This window comes from Pseudophryne corroboree, chromosome 2, assembly GCF_028390025.1.
Source record: "Pseudophryne corroboree isolate aPseCor3 chromosome 2, aPseCor3.hap2, whole genome shotgun sequence".
Taxonomy (NCBI): Eukaryota; Metazoa; Chordata; class Amphibia; order Anura; family Myobatrachidae; genus Pseudophryne; species Pseudophryne corroboree.
This window is the reverse complement of record NC_086445.1, coordinates 518,407,189-518,428,088: the sequence shown is the minus strand read 5'-3', so window position 1 is coordinate 518,428,088 and position 20,900 is coordinate 518,407,189.

Here is a 20,900-nt window from a genome sequence, read left to right as displayed (position 1 = left end):
GGTTAACTGGAGCATGATCTGACCATACAATCTGTCCTATAGAGGCATCAGACAGAAGATGTAGATGTCGATGACTCAAAAATAAATAATCAATTCTGGAATAAGTCTGGTGTGGGTGCGAGAAATAGGAGTAGTCTATATCAGTAGGGTGTGTCAATCTCCATGTATCAATCAGCTGGTGGTCGAGCAGGGCACGTCTCACTCCCCTATGCTCCCTCTCTGGCCTACAGGAGATCTTTTTAGAATTGTCCTGACGGGGATCCAGGGTCCAATTTAGATCACCTCCCACCACAACCACCCCCTCCAAAAGAGGTTCCGCGTCTTCCAGAACTGAGGATATAAAGGAAGGTTGTTTAGCGTTAGGAGCATATATATTCAAGAAAGAGAAACGTTGGCCATGTATATCGCATTTCACCAGCAACCCCCTACCCTCAGCTATTCTGTGGGAGGCAACATTGAGGACAGGCAGATGGCGAGCTAATAATATGGCTACGCCTAGTGTCTTACCAGCAGAGTTATTAGACAGGAACACATGCGGGTAATAGTGACATTTTAGTGACGGTACTGTTATGCACACCAGTGCCTGCAGGAAAGTACTGGTGTCAGGACTGTTATGCACTCCAGTGCCTGCAGGAATGTACTGGTGTTTGAACTGTTATGCAAAACAAATGGACTCACAGACAGACTGGGGAAAATGACATAACGTACACAGAAGGTGATAGGGTAACAAAATACACACAAAGTGAACAGAGAAGCCCAGAGGCTAAGGAACTGGGTATCTCCCTTGTATTAGAACTGCTCAGATGGGAAGAGCAAGATGTTGTGTTTTAATACGTAGAGAACCCGAAATGCTGTTGCTAAGGGCAACAGCAAAACCCTAAAGGGTTACCAACGGGTGTGGCAGTAAACTCCTTGGTCAGAGATGGAATGATAGACACAAGGAGAGTCTCCACAATCCTAATTCTCACTTGCAGTGCACAGGTTCAGCTTACTGCCACTAAACTGACCCCTGACACCTAGCACAGTGAGACAGGATTAGACAGGCAAGTCTTAGAATACAGCCGCAAACTTGCTAAGTTCACAGAGTAGTAACAGAACCCCAGCAAGCTAAACGACTGACTCCAGTCTTACTGCTAGGTCTGGATTGGCAGAGTGTAATACCAAATCCCCAGGCCTATTTGCAGTAAGCAACAAACAAATACAAAGCTACACAGTACTGGCTAACTTTCAGAAACTGACTAACCAACAAAGATTCAGCAGCATCTGCTTACCCTGAGAAGAGGCCTTATAAAGCAGGTGCTGTCCACGCCCCACTCAGACCTCACAGACTGTGAGCACAAAAACCAGCACCGGATCCCCTGCCATGCACAGAGCCTATAACCACTGCACAGCAAAAGACCCGAACCGGAGTATCAGCTGCGCTCAGGTTACTCCGCTAGCACTTGTCTCCCGGTTGCCATGACGACGTGGCAGCACAGGGCAGGAGACCCTAACAGTACCCCCCCTCTGACGAGGGGTCAAAGAACCCCTACCACCGGGTTTATCGGGGAACTGCGAGAAGAAAGAGCGTATCAGTCTGGGGGCATGAAGATCACAACTGCCCACCCACGACCGCTCCTCCGGGCCATACCCCTTCCAGTGCACTAAAAATGACAGCCGACCCCGAACCACCTTGGAGTCAAGAATCCTTTCAACAACAAACTCCCTCTGGCCACGTATCAGAAGAGGGGAAGGTCTTCCACTGGAAGAAGGATTACTAATCGCCCGTTTTAAAAGGGAACAATGAAATGTTTTATTGATACCCAAAGAACGGGGCAGATCTAACTGAAATGCCACCGGATTGATAACCCTGGTGATCTTATAAGGACCGATGAACCGGGGGCCTAACTTATGAGATGGCTGTCTCAACTTCAAATTCTTGGTAGACAACCAAAGTCTCCTAATTTGAAGCTGCAGGGTCTTTTCCGCTTATCAAAAACCCTTTTGGTCACTAATGACACAGACACAAGGGCTTTCTTCACTTTCCGCCAAATACCTCTAAGGACCGAAACCACAGAGGAACCACCAGGCGTGGAGTCCAGGGGGTCAAAAGAATTGGCCTTAGGATGATGCCCATACACACAAAGGAAGGGAGAGATCCCTGTAGCAGAGTGAGCCGCGTTGTTATAGGCAAACTCCGCCATGGACAGATGAGCAACCCAGTCAGTCTGACACTTGGAGACATAACACCTGAGGAACTGCTCCAAGGACTGGTTCACCCTTTCAGTCTGCCCATTAGACTGCGGATGGTAGCCCGACGACAAGCTGACAGAAATCTGGAGATCGGAACAAAATGCCCTCCAGAATTTGGCCACAAACTGGGATCCGCGGTCAGAGACCACATCAAGTGGCAACCCGTGGAGACGCACAACATGCAGCATAAATAATTCAGACAGGCGTCTGGCCGATGGCAGCCCAACCAGTGGAACGAAGTGCGCCATCTTCGAAAACCTGTCAACGACAACCCAGATGGCTGTCATCCCCGAGGATTTGGGCAAGTCCACCACAAAATCCATTGAAATGTGGGTCCATGGCTTAGATGGGATAGAAAGTGGATGTAATGGGCCAACAGGAACCCCTCTAGGAGTCTTATTTCGGGCACAGATGTCACATGCCCGAACCCACTGATCCACATCCTTAGCCACCGAGGGCCACCACACCGCCCTAGATAGCAACTCCCGAGTTCTGGCAATACCCGGATGACCTGCAGACTTCTTGGCATGGAATTCCAGGAACACTCGCTGTCTTAACCTAGGAGGCACAAACAAAAGACCTACCGGAAGGTCTGGAGGAGCCTGCTCCTGTGCTCTAAGGACTAATGATAAGAGGTCCTGGGTAATGCCCACTTTAATACATAATGGGGAAACAATGGGCAACGGCTCCTCGGTGGTCTCCTGGATTGGAGCAAAACTCCGCGAGAGCGCATCAGCCTTGATGTTTTTTGACCCAGGGCGATATGTTATCAAAAAATTAAAGCGAGCAAAAAACAAAGCCCATCGTGCCTGCCTGGCATTGAGACGCTTCGCTGACTCTAAATATGCCAGATTCTTATGGTCAGTGAGAATTGAGACCACAAACTTAGCCCCCTCAAGCCAGTGTCTCCACTCCTCGAGTGCATCCTTAATAGCCAACAATTCCCGGTTACCCACGTCATAATTCATCTCGGCAGGCGAAAATTTACGGGAAAAGTAAGCACAGGGAGGAAGGCGATTATCAGACACTCCCATCTGAGAAAGCACTGCCCCAATACCCATCTCAGAGGCATCCACCTCCACCACAAAAGGACGCTCTGGATCTGGGTGTCGCAGCACCTTGGCCGAAACAAATGCCCTTTTGAGACGGGCAAAAGCCGCTTTAGCCTCACAAGACCAGTGAGCAACATCCGCCCCTTTCTTAGTGAGTGCCACCAAGGGCGCCACTATAGACGAAAATCCAGCGATAAATCGTCTATAAAAATTCGCAAAGCCCAGGAAACGCTGAAGCGCCTTCAAACTAGTGGGCTGCACCCAATCCAGGACTGCCTGTACCTTGGAACCCTCCATTTGGAAACCTTTTGGGGAGATAATATATCCTAGAAATGCGATTTGCTGAACTTCAAATTCGCACTTCTCCAGCTTCGCCCCAAGCCGGTGGTCTCTGAGTTTCTGGAGGACTAAGCGTACATGCTTCCGATGTTCCTCCAGGGAATGGGAGAAGATTAGGATGTCATCTAAGTATACAACTAAGAATCTATCCAAATATTCCCTGAGCACATCATTCATGAAATCCTGGAAGACTGCCGGGGCATTACAGAGCCCAAAAGGCATCACCAAATATTCATAATGCCCTGAGTGGGTATTAAAGGCAGTCTTCCATTCATCCCCCTCTCTTATTCGGATTAGATTGTACGCACCGCGTAGGTCAATCTTAGAAAAAATGGTGGCAGTACGAAGCTGGTCAAACAAGACCGAAATGAGAGGCAGTGGGTATGAGTTTTTAATCGTGATACGGTTCAATTCCCTGAAGTCGATGCAGGGTCGCAACGAACCGTCCTTTTTACCCACGAAGAAGAACCCCGACCCAACTGGAGACTGTGAAGGTCTGATAAATCCCTTAGCCAAGTTCTCCTGAATGTACTCTGCCATAGCCTGAGTCTCAGGACGTGACAGGGAGTACAACCTGCTCTTGGGAAGCTTAGCATTTGGCAACAAATCAATGGCACAGTCATAGGGGCGATGGGGAGGTAGTACCTCTGCAACTTTTTTGGAGAACACGTCCGCAAAATCTGCATAACACCCTGGCAATCCTGGCAAACTTAGCTGCGAGAGCCTGACTGGAAGGCTCAAGCAACTCCTGAAACAATCAGTACCCCAACTAAGAATCTCCCCAGAGACCCAGTCAAATTGAGGATTGTGGGCCCTTAACCAGGGTAACCCCAACACCAATGGGGCAAAAGTACAGACAGTCACATAAAAGGACAATTTTTCAGAGTGTGTGGCTCCAATAAACAAAGAAATCTGGCTAGTGCAAGAGGTAATTTTACCTTGGGATAATGGTTCCCCGTTTAACCCACAAATCTCAATTTCCGATGCCAAGGGTACTAAGGGAACAGAGTGTTTCAGGGCGAATTGGCGGTCCATAAAAACCCCGTCGGCCCCACTGTCCACAAAGGCCTCAGTCTTGACAGTTTGACCGAGGATCTTCAAGGTCACCGGAATGATAAAAGTCTTCTTGGGAAATTCTGACTTCTGGCCTGACAGGATATTTCCCATCACCCTCAGGCCCTGAAGTTTTCCGGCTTTTCTGGGCATGATACTACCACATGACCTTTATTCCCACAGTACAAACACAACCCCTGCTGTCTCCTCCGCGTCTTCTCACGCGAGGAGAGGCGGGTAGCCCCAATCTGCATAGGCTCCTCGGAAAATTCCTCAGAGTCTGAGGTTCCCTTGGGAAGGAAGGAAATCTCAGTCTCCCTTTCAAGCCTACGCTCTCTCAGCCGTCTATCCACCCGGATGGATAACTGCATGAGCTGATCCAAGCTATCAGGCAAGGGATATTGTACCAGTTGGTCCTTTATCTGGTTAGAAAGACCTCTTCGGTACTGGTGTCTCAGGGCTGGGTCATTTCACTGGGTATCATGGGCCAACCTCCGAAACTCCGTACAGTAAACCTCAACTGGCCTTCGCCCTTGCTTAAGGATCGAAATCTGAGCCTCGGCTGGGGCCGTCTTGTCAGGGTCATCATACAACATGCCCAGTGCCGTAAAAAAGCATCAACACTTTTAAGCGACGGACAGTCAGGCTGCAACCCATATGCCCAGACCTGTGGGTCTCCTTGTAGCAAGGAAATCACTATGCCCACCCGCTGAATCTCCGACCCAGAAGACTGAGGCCTAAGCCGGAAGTATAGCTTGCAGCTCTCCTTGAAACAAAAGAACTGCGAGCGATCTCCAGAAAAACGATCCGGGAGATTTACTTTCGGCTCCTTAACCCCTGCAGGTGCTGCTGCTGCGGGAGCTCCGCCAGCAGCCTGGGAGGTGTGCATTTTAATGGACAAATCATTAAATTGTCGAGTCAGGACCTGCACCTGATCGACCACCTGTTGCAACGTATTTTGAGGGGTATGCTCCATATTCCCACAAAATTTCAACAGGAGTATTAGGCTGCTGAATATGTTATGCACACCAGTGCCTGCAGGAAAGTACTGGTGTCAGGACTGTTATGCACTCCAGTGCCTGCAGGAATGTACTGGTGTTTGAACTGTTATGCAAAACAAATGGACTCACAGACAGACTGGGGAAAATGACATAACGTACACAGAAGGTGATAGGGTAACAAAATACACACAAAGTGAACAGAGAAGCCCAGAGGCTAAGGAACTGGGTATCTCCCTTGTATTAGAACTGCTCAGATGGGAAGAGCAAGATGTTGTGTTTTAATACGTAGAGAACCCGAAATGCTGTTGCTAAGGGCAACAGCAAAACCCTAAAGGGTTACCAACGGGTGTGGCAGTAAACTCCTTGGTCAGAGATGGAATGATAGACACAAGGAGAGTCTCCACAATCCTAATTCTCACTTGCAGTGCACAGGTTCAGCTTACTGCCACTAAACTGACCCCTGACACCTAGCACAGTGAGACAGGATTAGACAGGCAAGTCTTAGAATACAGCCGCAAACTTGCTAAGTTCACAGAGTAGTAACAGAACCCCAGCAAGCTAAACGACTGACTCCAGTCTTACTGCTAGGTCTGGATTGGCAGAGTGTAATACCAAATCCCCAGGCCTATTTGCAGTAAGCAACAAACAAATACAAAGCTACACAGTACTGGCTAACTTTCAGAAACTGACTAACCAACAAAGATTCAGCAGCATCTGCTTACCCTGAGAAGAGGCCTTATAAAGCAGGTGCTGTCCACGCCCCACTCAGACCTCACAGACTGTGAGCACAAAAACCAGCACCGGATCCCCTGCCATGCACAGAGCCTATAACCACTGCACAGCAAAAGACCCGAACCGGAGTATCAGCTGCGCTCAGGTTACTCCGCTAGCACTTGTCTCCCGGTTGCCATGACGACGTGGCAGCACAGGGCAGGAGACCCTAACAGGTACGTGTCCTATCTTGAAATGTGTTTCCTGAATAAATGCAACGTCAATTTTCTCATCTCTAAGCCATTTGAGAAGTTTAGATCTTTTTTCAGGAACATTCAGCCCTTTGACGTTAAGAGTAGTTATATGTAGATCATTCCCCCCCATTATCAAACGAATTTAATCGCTTCACATTAGTCTTCTCTACGGCAGACCCTGGGAGAGGTGAGGAAGGAACAGCAAGGGGGGGGGGGATAAGAAAAAGGAGAAAGTAAGGAAAGGGAAAGAAAAAGATGCGGCGCGGGAAACCCCGCCAAAAAGTACTTTGACAATAAACAAAAATGATACTACTACAAAAAGGACAGGAGCGGAATCCTGCCGACTCCCGATCCAAAGAAACAAGGGATGCAGCATAGTGGGGTTATACGGGGGGCTCAGGACAGCGACCACCCCCAAGATAGAAACTAGAGAAATATTTGGTATTACCGAGGTGTGCACTAGGCACATGTGAAATAAAAAGAAATAAAGTATAGAAATACATAAGTATATATGCTTGTATAAGAGCGTACAGACAATCGTTAAATTATCAAACCTGGATTAATGACACCATAGCATCTACACACTATTATCCAATTACAAAAAACAAAAAGCAAAAAAGAAAACCGATCTCACTTGTGAGCAACATATAGCACTATTAAGAGAGAAAAAGACTCAATGTATAACATAGGTGACAAATAAACGATACTTCTCATTCAGGGAGGCTTCGAAAGTCGTGGACCAGGAGTGGCACCCCGCGTCCGTGGGGAGCGAACTTGCTGCCACGCGTCTTCCGGAGGGAGTACAATAGGCAAGTCCGGCAGGTGGTGAAAAGCGTCCCAGTCTGGTACCGGAACCGGGGGGATTCCCAGAATCGTAAAAAAGGCCTGTAAATCTGAAGGTCTAGTGAGACTTGCGACTTTACCGCCATGGGAGACCTGGAGGGAGAAAGGGAAGCCCCATCGATATTTCAGCTCGAGTTTCCCGAGAGAATCTGTAAGAGGTTTCAAGGCGCGACGTTGTTGTAAGGTCGACCAAGCAAGGTCAGGAAATATCTGAATCTTGTCGCCTTGAAAGTCAATGCTGTCCAGTTGACGGGCCGACCTCATTATTTCCTCTTTTTGAGCGTAATAATGGAGCCTACAAATAACGTCCCGTGGTCTGTCGGAGGGTAAGCCCCGAGGACGGAGGGCTCTGTGAGCTCTATCGAATGTAATGTCCATGTTCGGATCCAGGTCAATAAGTTCTCCAAATATCTTAGATAAGGCGGCTACCAGGTCTGTTTGTTGGATACTCTCAGGCAAGCCCCTGACTCTAATATTATTTCGCCGGCCGCGATTATCCATGTCCTCAATGCGTGATTTTAGGAAGGAGATATCATCCCGTTGGTGAGATAGCACTTCCCGAAATTTAGTTAAAGAGTCCACAGTAGACGATTCATGGCGTTCCAGGACATCAACTCGAGTCGCGATTTGAGACATATCTTGTCGGAGCGCTGTCACTTCCTGAGTGATGGTGGATAGTAGACGAGTCTCCAAGGCTGAGAAGTCTTGTTTCGTAGGAAGTGACCTTACATGAGACAATATTTCGCTTATCTCCGCAGACAGAGAGAGGGCCTGTGGGGGCTCCGGAGTCCCAGGGGAGGCCATGTCGTCCACCGGGTCGTGTAAACTCGGGGAGGTCGGGACGTTGGAGGGAGCAGCGGGGGTTGAGGTTGGAGAAGTTAGGAACTGACGTAGATCTGATGAGCGTCGATTCGCCGGGGGTGGGATCGCGTCCGGCTTGGTCTTGGCCTTCTTTTTTTTCTTTATCCCTTTCACCATGAGATCGGTCTTTAAATAAAGCGGTGTAGAATTACACTTTCACATATCCTCGGCGCTGTGAATCATGAGGGCCGTCGCCATGCAAAAACCCCCCTCGTGGTCTTAAGGTAGCATCAGGCAGGCATGCATGAGGCTAGGGGCTCATTCGTCCACTTGCAGTGGTGGTATCTCTGATATAGCCCGATGGGGGTGTAGTTGCGGGACCCCAGGCCACTGAGCAAGGAGTCAGCTAGCGAATATACTGAATTGATAGATGGATGGGTGAGGGGAACACTGTGACTGGTTTTATAATACACCAAGGCCTGTATGGCCCAACCTTGTGGGTCTTCCCCCTTTCCCTTACACTCAGATGCCTCAGGGTATCCGTCCAGGGACCGCAGTCCCGTTCAGCAGCTTAGATGCAGAGAAAGCTCAATACCAGTTATTGCAAGATGGCCGCCGAGCGTCCTCCTGCGCCGTTCCGCTCATCGGGTTGCCGGGTCCCCGCCGGGCGTATATACAGCAGCGGGAGCCGGGGGCAGGGAGACACAACTAGCCGCGACTGGCGGCCAGCGGCAGCAGAGAGCGCGGAGCTCCGTGTAGCGTTAACCTAATGCCCGACTCGAGGCCCCGGCTTCTCCCAGCCCCGTAGGCCGCAATCCGCGGGAGCAGTTCAAACTGCTCCCCGATTCCGCGGCACTTCAGGAGTCTTAGCCGGGGGGCACAAGGAGGGCAGCAAAGAAAGTAGGGTGGCTCAGGAGGTGCAGAGGTAAGGGGGTTGAGCAGTTTTGGGCTATGGGTCTCAGGAGCTCTCATCAGCCACGTCTGTCTCCTTTAGCACCCAGACCACGCCCCAACACGAGATTTCTGTATGTGTGAACGCAAAGGATCAAGTCCCTGGCCCACGACAATGCTCCCGACAGGGGTCACGGAGCTGAAACCAAGGAATTTGCTGGCTTGTCATATCTGGCAAATTCCCAGGTCACATGTCTGAAAATGGTAACAGTAGGCCCTGTTTTTACTGGTCAAGACACCTGGCAAGATAGAAGCGGGAAGATTAGGAATAATAAAGTTGCACACATATGCTATTTAGCCTATTGCAAGCTACTTGTCTAGTGCTAGAGACTCGTAGGGTTGGGATTGATATGCCGGCGGTCGGGATGCCAGCAGTCAGAATACTGACCGCAACATCCCGATGGTGAAAAGCCTGACAGGGGCAAGTATACTTACCTTTCCCCAGTGCCGCACTAACCCTCTCTTCCCACAGCTTAAACCTAACCATCCTTCAAAATTGTAGATTAAATAAAAGTGTTACTGGGCATTACTAGGTTTTAATATTACAGATCTGCTCATTTATAAGCAATTTAAGGCATCTTTTAGTTTTCCCTACATATATTAAAATGCAACTATATGTAATCAATCCTCTTCCGGTAGTGTGTCCTGTCTCCGTCGCTGCAGTGGAGCCACTGCAGCTGCTGTACGAGGATAGCAAAGTCTGCAATGCTATTGACAAACAATGAGTAGCAACCTTGCCTTGGTTCATCAGTATTGCTATGACAGAATTCGGTAGTTAAAAAAAATGTAAGAGACCCACCCAACTGAGTATCAAAATGGTGGTGTACAGGAAGACGTACTGGAGAACTGTGCTTGGACATGTAATCTAACAATATAATTATTAATGTAGCCCTATTCTCCATATAAAAAATAATTTTACTAATTACTTTTTTATATATTCCTTTCCTTTAGATGAAATGATGTACAGTTAAGGGCCCCCATACACTAGAGAGACCACATGTCAGAGGTGATCACAGGCGATCACCCCCCCGGCAGCCTCCCGGTGGGGTGCAGGATCGGCCAAGATACATCGTATGCTGCCCTTTTGCATTCGATATATCTTGGGCGATCCTGGCCGATCCCAGCCATGTTCCCAGGTCGGACCTGATTGAATGTTCAGCACATTCAATCTGGAGGATCCGATCCGATGTTGACGGGAACGCGCATCGGATCGGAAACACCTCAAAAATGCCTGATTTCATCCAATATATTGGTCCGAATGCCCGAAATCGTCTGAAATCGGGCATTATCGCTGTAGTGTATGGGGCCCTTAAAAGTCATAATACGACGTTCTCTTTCACATTGAGAATGCTAGCACGAGGTAGAAGATGTAATCCTTAGAGAATGATGCAGATAACATACCATAATTATTCATCATAGCTGATATATAGGATAATTCGGCAACAATATTTCATATTGGCATTACAAATCAATCATAGCTGTGCATTTGAATACATAAATGTACAAGGCATTGCATACATCCGCCTTATAATAACAGAAAACAAAGCAGACATGGTAAAAACTGCATTTTATTTGCAACAGTTACACACAAATATAACAAGAATACGCATTATAGCAGTTTTGTCATGATGCTAAGATTATAGAGAATACATGAAAAGACCATCGGCGGGATGTAATACAGTCCGAGATCGCCAGGGGTGTGGGTTGCCGGCCGATCTCTGACGTTTTTTAAAGGGACAATCACTTACCTCCGGCCATTTAAAGGGACAATCACTCACCTCCGGCGATCTCGGACTGCATTACATTACATCCCGCCACATAACTTTATTTGTTTCAATCTATATCTTGGGTACACAGTCACACTGAGTTAAGTTGACATGATATGCCATTTCATAACTACATCACTCAATGGGGGTAATTCCAAGTTGATCGCAGCAGGATATTTTGTAGCAGTTGGGCAAAACCATGTGCACTGCAGGGGAGGCAGATATAACATGTGCAGAGAGAGTTAGATTTGGGTGGGTTATTTTGTTTCTGTGCAGGGTAAATACTGGCTGCTTTATTTTTACACTGCAAATTAGATTGCAGATTGAACTCACCACACCCAAATCTATCTCTCTCTCTGCACGTTATATCTGTCCCCCCCTGCAGTGCACTTGGTTTTGCCCAACTGCTAAAAAATTTCCTGCTGCGATTAACTTGGAATTACCCCCAATGTGTATATGTGTTAGCGATATCACTAGGCTTGACCTAGCAAAATTACTAGTGTCCTTGTTTATGCTAATTAAGAAACATGATCGTTCCATCCTTCATTAACATTGTGCCAGTGTTTACGGGCAATCCCTGCTGATGGGCATTCGTTCCGATGTCGGAATGAATGTCCATCGCTCAAGTGTGTACCCAGCTTAAGGGAATCAAGCAAACCTGTAATTTGAAAAATATTATGAACAGGAGATCACATTAAAGGTTTTAATTCACATAAGTTTTTTTTCTTCATATTCTGACTTTAGTACTTCACGTTTTATTTCATTTTTACCTTAAAATTTAAATTACACATCTACATTTATACGTTTATAAATAAATATATGTTAAGTTTTAATATCGAAAAACGGGTAGAACAGCTAGTTGCCTAATATAAGAATACTCAAACCTTTTACGTTTGTTGTAAGATATACTTTTATTCTTAATTGTACCTCCTCTATAATACAATGGATAACAATTATTTACAAGGGGAATAGAATAATGTCATTTCACTTGCTGTGCAGACCAGACAACCAAAACCCCTTCTGAGAATGCCTCCATCTCCTATATAATAGCCCAGATCTGTGACTCTGTGTGTAACGCTGGGCATGGCTAGGAGCTCTCATTGGGTTAGCGGCAGGTCTATCACATCCAGTCCACAGCCGATTGGGTGAGAAACGCCGTCCCACACAGGCTACATCCAATGGGAGGCTCTGCCCTTTGGCTGCTGTGTGTTCCCAGAGCAGGATTAACAATGGGGCTGATGGAGCTGCAGCTCCAGGTCCACATCCCAAAATAGGCCCACTGCATCTGCAGCAACATACCCTCCAACTATTTACACATTATAATTGGTACAAATTCGAAAAGGGGGCGTGACCACGAGTAAAGTGGTGTGGCCACGCCACTTTCCATATACTTTTAATGGAAGTTTGGAGAGCCACAAATCGGTACAGACCATAAAAAAAAGGTACTGTACCTGGCAAAAGTGTACAGTTGGAGGGTATGCACTGCATCTGCAGCAAGTCTCTGCGCTGTAGATAGGGAAAAAAATTAGATTTATGATAAGAACTTACCGTTGTTAAATCTCTTTCTGCGAGGTACACTGGGCTCCACAAGGAATCACATCGGGGATGTAGAGTAGGATCTTGATCCGAGGCACCAACAGGCTCAAAGCTTTTGACTGTTTCCAAGATGCACAGCGCCGCCTCCTCTATAACCCCGCCTCCATGCCAGTGAGCTCAGTTTCGTTAACCAGCCCAATGCAGTAGCAGGTACCAGAGATGACAACCGATCGTAGTCAATCACACCACACACCGCCGGAGAGAGGGTGTCAGCGGCTATGCCAATACCAACCCAAAGAAGCTAAGTGCGTCAGGGTGGGCGCCTTGTGGAGCCCAGTGTACCTCGCAGAAAGAGATTTAACAACGGTAAGTTCTTACCATAAATCTCGTTTTCTGCTGTGGGGTACACTGGGCTCCACAAGGAATCACATCGGGGATGTCCTAAAGCAGTTCCTCACGGAAGCATCCTGGGAAGCGGCGGTATCGAAGGCATAGAACCTTATAAACGTGTTCCCTGAGAACCACGTAGCCACCTTGCAAAATTGTTCAAGGGTCGCACCACGGTGGGCCGCCCAAGAAGGTCCAACCGACCGAGTAGAATGGGCTTTGATGGTAGCAGGAACCGGACGACCAGCCTGTACATAAGCATGTGCAATCACCATTCTAATCCATCTGGTCAGAGTCTGCTTGGAACCAGGCCAGCCACGTTTGTGAAAACCAAACAACACAAAAAGAGAGTCAGATTTCCTAATGGAGGAAGTTCTCTTCACATAGATACGGAGAGCCCGTACCACAACCAAAGATCGCTCTTTGGAAGACAACTCAGGAGAATTAAAGGCCAGAACCACAATCTCCTGGCTAAGGTGGAAGGAAGACACCACCTTGGGTAAATAACCTGGGCGTGTCTGAAGCACCGCCCAGTCACGGTGAAAAATCAAATAGGGACACTTATAGGATAAGGCACCCAAGTCCGAGACCCTCCTAGCTGAAGCAATAGCCAGCAAAAACAACAGCTTAAGGGAAAGCCACTTAAGGTCAGCAGAGGTAAGAGGCTCAAACGAAGACTCTTGTAAGGCCTCCAAAACCACCGACAGATCCCAAGGGGCCACAGGTGGCACATAAGGAGGCTGAATCCTCAACACACCCTGAGTGAATGTATGGACATCAGGTGGGGTAGCGATCTTTTTCTGAAACCAAACCGACAAGGCAGAGATATGCACCTTGAGGGAGGCCAGACGCAGACCCAAATCCAGGCCTTGTTGTAGAAAGGCCAATAGTTTGGCTGTACTAAACTTGAAAACGTCATGATTGTGAGATGCACACCAAGTAAAGTAAGCATTCCAGACCCTATGGTATATCCGAGCAGAAGCCGGCTTACGGGCCTTCAACATAGTTCGAACGACCGCCTCAGAAAAACCTTTGGCCCTCAGGACGGAAGCTTCAAGAGCCATGCCATCAAAGCCAGCCGGGCCAAATCCTAGTAAACACACGTGCCCTGAACGAGGAGGTCTGGTCGTTGTGGAAGCAGAAGGGCACGATCCAACGATCCAACGTCTGGGCCACGCTGGAGTGACTAGAAGAAGGTTTCCTCCTTCTTGCTTGAACTTCCGTATTACTCTGGGCAGGAGTGACACTGGAGGGAAAACATACGGCAGCCGAAAGTTCCACGGGATTGACAGAGCATCCACGAACGCTGCTTGAGGATTCCTTGTCCTTGCTCCGAAGACCGGAACCTTGTGATTGTGTCGAGACGCCATCAGGTCCACATCTGGGAGGCCCCACTTGTCCACGAGAAGTTGAAACAACTCTGGATGTAGGCTCCATTCTCCGGCGTGCACGTCCTGACGACTGAGATAGTCTGCCTCCCAGTTCAGAATGCCCAGAATGAACACCGCTGATATGGCCAGCAGATGGCATTCTGTCCACTATAGAATCCTTGATACTTTCTTCATTGCCATGCGGCTTCGAGTGCCGCCCTGATGATTGATATATGCCACCGTGGTGGCGTTGTCCGATTGTACTTGAACAGGTCTGTTCTGTATTAGATGCTGGGCCATTGTCAACGCATTGAACACTGCCTGCAGTTCCAGAATGTTTATCGGGAGTAGCGACTCCTCCTTGGTCCACCGACCCTGAAGAGAGTGTTGCTCCAACACCGCGCCCCAACCTCTCAGACTGGCATCCGTCGTCAACAGGACCCAGTTGGATATCCAGAAAGAAGGAACGACCCCTGCTCAATTGTTGGTCCTGCAGCCATCAGCTCAGTGACAGGCGGACCTCCGGAGATAGGGAGATCATGTGAGATCTGATTCGGTGAGGCAGGCCGTCCCACTTGGACAGAATCAACTTCTGTAGAGGGCGAGAATGGAATTGAGCATACTCCCCCATGTCGAAAGCCGACACCATGAGACCTAACACTTGCATCGCCGAATGAATCGACACTTGTGGACAGGATAGGAAGCATCGGATCTTATCAAGAACAACCACTGGTTGTGAGTGTCCAACAACGCTCCCAGGTGTACCATGCTCCGAGCCGGAACCAGGGAGGATTTCTTCCAGTTGATCAGCCACCCGTGGGCTGTCATGCACTGGACCGTCAGATTGAGATGACACAGGAGAATTTCTGGGGAACTTGCCAGGATCAACAAATCGTCTAGGTATGGTAGTATCCTGACCCCTTGACGGCGGTGTGTAGCCATCATGACAGCCATTACTTTGGTGAAAATTCGCGGAGCCGTTGTCAAACCAAAGGGTAACGCCCGAAATTGGTAATAAAGTTGCCCACCGCAAACCGCAGGTACTGCTGATGAGATAACGCCATAGGAATATGTAGGTAGGCATCCTGTATGTCCAGGGAGACCATATAGTCCCCAGGATCAATGGCCAGAACAATAGAGCGCAGCGTTTCCATACGGAACTTGGAAATTCGCTCATGCTTGTTCAAGGACTTCAGATTGAGAATGGGCCGCGAGGACCCATTCGGTTTCGGGACTAGAAACAGCGGTGAATAGAACCCCTTGCCCCTCTGAGTCAGAGGCACCTGTACCACCACTCCTGTGGACAGGAGGGAATGTACCACCGAGTGCAACGTGTTTGCTTTTGCCGGATCCAGGGGCACATCTGTCGGGCAAAATCGATGAGGGGGACGATTATTGAAGGGTATGGCGTAACCACGAGCAACGACTTCCCTCACCCAGGTATCCGAAGTGGTCTTTAACCATTCCTGGGTAAAGCCTAGAAGTCGGCCCCCCACCCTGGGATCCCCCAGTGGGAGGCCCGCCCAGTCATGTGGCTGGCTTGTCAGTTTTGGAAGCTGGTCGACGGGCGGCCCAGGCACGCTTCGGTCTGAGCTTGGCAGGCATGGAAACACAAACTTGCTTTGGGTACACCTGACCTTTTGTTTTACCTGGAGTACGAAAGGGGCGAGGGAAAGTACTTTTAGCGTTTTGTGCGGAAGGAGCCGTACTAGGTAGGCAGGCTGCTTTAGCAGTAGCCAGATTGGCCACAATCTTATTGAGGTCTTCTCCAAAGAGAATGTCTCCCTTGAAAGGAAGCACCTCCAGAGTTTTCTTGGAATCCAAATCCACCGACCAGGATCTCAACCAAAGGATACGTCTGGCCAAAACGGATGCAGTAGCAGCCCGGCATTGGTGGCCGCCTCCTTAAGGTACAAAGAAGCCGTGGCAATATATGAGAGACACTATCGAGCATGCTAAGATGCATCGGAAGGCAGTTCCGCCTCGAGCTCCTGAGCCCATGCCTCAACAGCTTCAGCAGCCCAAGTCGCTGCAATAGTTGGCCTTTGCACAGCCCCGAAAGGGTGTAAAACGCTTTTAAACAGCCCTCCACACGACGATCCGTCGGTTCCTTCAGAGAGGTGACGGTAGTTACTGGCAGAGCAGAGGAAACATCCATGCGCGCCACATGAGAATCTACAGGCAGAGGGGTTTTCCAATTTTTGCACACCTCCGCAGAGAGAGGATAGCGAGCCAACAGTCTCTTATTCGGTGTAAATTTTGTTCCCGGATATTCCCAGGATTCCTGACGTATGTCAACCAGGTGTTTGGAGTAGGGTAAAACTTGTTTAACCACCTTCTTACGCTTAAACCTATCCGGTTTCTTGGAGACAGTTTCAGGCTCAGAATCGTCAGACACCTGAAGAATGATCCGTATCGCCTCAATCAAATCCGAGACATCTACGGATGACTTCCCCTCCCATCTGAAACATCAGCGTCAGTGTCAGAGGGGTCAGTATATGCACCGTCCTCTTCAGAGGACGTGTTGGTCAAACCCGTGGGTTGGGAGGAGGTAATCGCCCTTTTAGAAGATGACTTAGTCTTATGCAGGCGAGAGTGACCCTTAGATTTAGACATGGATCGGTTCAAATGCTGTAACTGAGTGGAAAGCTGATCCGCCCATGGCGGGTTCACAGCGGGGACCATAAACTGTGGTAGTTGCACAGGTGGTCCCACAGGGGGCGTCAATTTAGTCACAAGCGTGTTTAACAATGTGAAGAATGTAGCCCAAGGTGGGTCTTGTGATGCCCCAAGCGCTACCAACCCACTGCGGGATAAGGAACCCCCTGAACCTGAACTCTCAGCTGCTAAATTATCCTCCATTACGTCCCCGGCCTCACAACCACGCAGTGTGTGAGAGACCCCAACGTTGTTGCCACGTGTAGCAGACATAACTATGTGCACAGTAATGGGCAACCCGGTACAAAATCTAGCAACACTATACCTAATAAAAACTCTCAGAGAAGGAGCCTAAGAAGGCACAGACTGGGAGTTCAATAGATATAGAATATATGGTGACTATAAATCACAAGTAAAAATACCCCATTAGTATATCTTGTGAAACAATCCTATATTATTTGCAGAGAAAAACCTGAAACACTTGGCCCCCTCAGGTATAGCAATATAGGAATAGCACGCTGAGTGAAATACCCTGAAATAAGGCAACCACGCAGCAGCTACATACACACACACACACACACACACACACACACACACACACACACACACACACACACACACACACACACACACACGTGTACCATGCAGAAATTATGTACCATAAACTTAACTGGACTAGCAATACAAAGTAATACTCAGTATGGCTATATGTGATAACAGTAGATATAACAAACGCAGTAAGCACTGGATGTATATCACAGGGTGTTTGTACCACACAACCCTGAAAGTATGCACTCTTTCTTAACTAACACTGTCCCAGTGACAGGTAGAATAATCAAGTGTCCTGTAGGAAGCACAGCACTGGCACTCGGGAATGAGGGAGAGGGAAGCAGCTCCAGGGCGGGTACATTGCTGAAATGGCGCCCTGGGGCTGGGGGGAGGGGCATCAGGTCTGACCTGCTCCCCCTGCTGGCATCCTCACCGGGTGTGTGGTCAGTTAACATAAAGCGGGGGGAATTGGTACAACATCCCCCTTGACCTGTGCCCATAATATAACCCTGGTGGCTGGTGGAGCAAGCTGCCCAGTAATCAGTGCCTACGCCAGCGCGGGCCGCCTCCTACGGCCGTGCTGGATCGCGGTAAAGTGCGGCACAGAAGCCCCTTACCTCCCCCTTGTCTGCGGGCCCGCGATCCGGGAGACGGCGGCGTGTGTGTGACTCACTTTTAGGATGGAAGAAGCCGGCGCCTCCGCTGCAGTGACCCGGCAACCGCGGCGCGGGAGTATACAGCGCCGCAGGGGGTGATGGAGCTGCACGCAGGGCAGTCTATTAGACTTTGCCTGCCGCAGCCCTGGAAGTCTCCTTTACATTTTTCTCTGTTCAGTCTGTAAAACGAAGCTCTGAAAGGGCTGCTTAAGGAGGGTTCACTACGATCTACCGGCGGTCGGGCTCCCGGTGACCAGCATACCGGCGCCGGGAGCCCGACCGCCGGCTTACCGACAGTGTGGCGAGCGCAAATGAGCCTCTTGCAGGCTCGCTGCGCTCGCCACGCTACGGGCACGGTGGCGCGCGTAGCGCGCTACACTATTTTATTCTCCCTCCAGGGGGGTCATGGACCCCCACGAGGGAGAATAAGTGTCGGTATGCCGGCTGTCGGGATCCCGGCGCCGGTATACTGTGCGCCGGGATCCCGTCAGTCGGCATACTGAAGACCACCCACTTAAGGCAGCCTCCTGTTAAGTGCCTGCATACTGCAAGACACCAACTTACAAACTGAGCTCACTGGCATGGAGGCGGGGGTTATAGAGGAGGCGGCGCTGTGCATCTTGGGAACAGTCAAAAGCTTTGAGCCTGTTGGTGCCTCTGATCAAGATCCTACGCTACACCCCCAATGTGATTCCTTGAGGAGCCCAGTGTACCCCGCAGCAGAAAATCATTTTTCTGCAGCGTCTGATATCCTGCTGCCAGTCCGCCTGCTCCCTCCGACATCAACAATCCCCACTCCTTAGCCGCGGCGCAGGTGGAACAACTACTGTGGTCACCGGCATAGTTGTGTATGAAAGCGGCGCAGCGGAAGGCTTTCATAGCCCTCCCTGTGCCGCATACTCTCTGAGCCCGGAAGCCTCCTGTGCGCATGATATCACAGAAGTGCCTCCCCGCCACAGCCGCGCCCAGATCCCCAAAGGCCCTGACTCCGTAACACAGCACCTAGGCTGCCAGCCTGGAAGCCCCGAGATGGCTAATGTAACGGAGTGGGTGATATCGCGGAAAGGGTAATGTCTAGACGCTGAATTAATGTAAGAGGTGACAGTGCTGTGCAGTGGATGTGCAGTGTCCCTGACACAGGCCCTCATTCCGAGTTGTTCGCTCGCTAGCTGCTTTTAGCAGCATTGCACATGCTAAGCCGCCGCCCTCTGGGAGTGTATCTTAGTTTAGCAGAATTGCGAACGAAAGATTAGCAGAATTGCGAATAGAAATTTCTTAGCAGTTTCTGAGTAGCTCAAGACTTAGTCACCAATTGCGATCAGTTCAGTCAGTTTCGTTCCTGGTTTGACGTCACAAACACACCCAGACACTCCCCCGTTTCTCCAGACACTCCCGCGTTTTTCCCAGAAACGGCTGCGCTTTTTCGCACATGCCCAGAAAACGGCCAGTTTCCGCCCAGAAACACCCACTTCCTGTCAATCACAGTACGATCACCAGAACGATGAAAAATCCACGTTATGCCGTGAGTAAAAAACCTAACTTTTGTGTAAAATAACTAACCGAATGCGCTCTGCGAACCTTGCGCATGCGCAGTAAGCGACTAATCGCAATACAGCGAAAATCGGCAACGAGCGAACAACTCGGAATGACCACCAATGCACAGCACTCTCACCTTTTACATTGATTCAGCGAGTCAGTCAGTTCTGCCAGCCAGTCACTATTGTAAGCACCGGTGTCCCAATGCGCCGCATTACAGGGAAGTAGACGCACAAAATAAACTACAGCACCCAGCAGCACTTAGCGCCGAAGCATTCCGGCGCTAAGTGCTGCTGGGAGCTGTAGTTTATTGACTGCATCTTCTTACCTGTAATGCGGTGCGTTGGGACACCGGTGCTAACAATAGTGACTGGCTGCTTGGCTGCTGTGCGAGTCTCCGGGAGAGCCACTTCCAAAGGGGAGGGGCGGGTATGGGGGAGGGTGTCCGGGGGTGCCGTGGGTGGGGAAGGCAGGTTGCGGGGGTGCTGTGGGGGAGGGGCTGGTGCGGGGGCGCCGTGGGTGACTCCGGACCCCCTCCCCCACCCACGGCACCCGCCCCTCCCCCACCCGCGGCACCACCATACCAGCCCCTCCCCATCAGCACCCCCGCAACCGCCCTTCGCCACCCACGGCACCCCCCCCCATACCCGACCCTCCCTCACCACAGCACTTACCAGGTGATTCATCAGGCCTACGTGCGCTGTTCACGCCATTGCAAGGGGCTATGACCCCTTAACCATTGCACGCCCTTTGTCCGTGCAACATTTAACCACTCACACAATTATGATTGGAGGTAATACTCCATTATAATAAAAATATTGCATGCCACAAGGGCGTGCAAGGGTAGCCCCTTACGGCAGTGTGAAGAACGCCCGTACGGCACAATGAATCACCTAGTAGGTATTAAGCAGGTAACGCCATCCGAGGACACCGCGGTTTCTGCATGAAAAGGGCTTGTTAGAATACGCCACTTACTATTTTTGTCTAATTCAGTCTACAAATTCCTAATAAATATTTAAAATGCAACCAAAAAAGCGCTCTATGCCATAAAAAATAAGAATTTACTTACCGATAATTCTATTTCTCGTAGTCCGTAGTGGATGCTGGGAACTCCGTAAGGACCATGGGGAATAGCGGCTCCGCAGGAGTCTGGGCACATCTAAAGAAAGCTTTAGGATCACCTGGTGTGCACTGGCTCCTCCCCC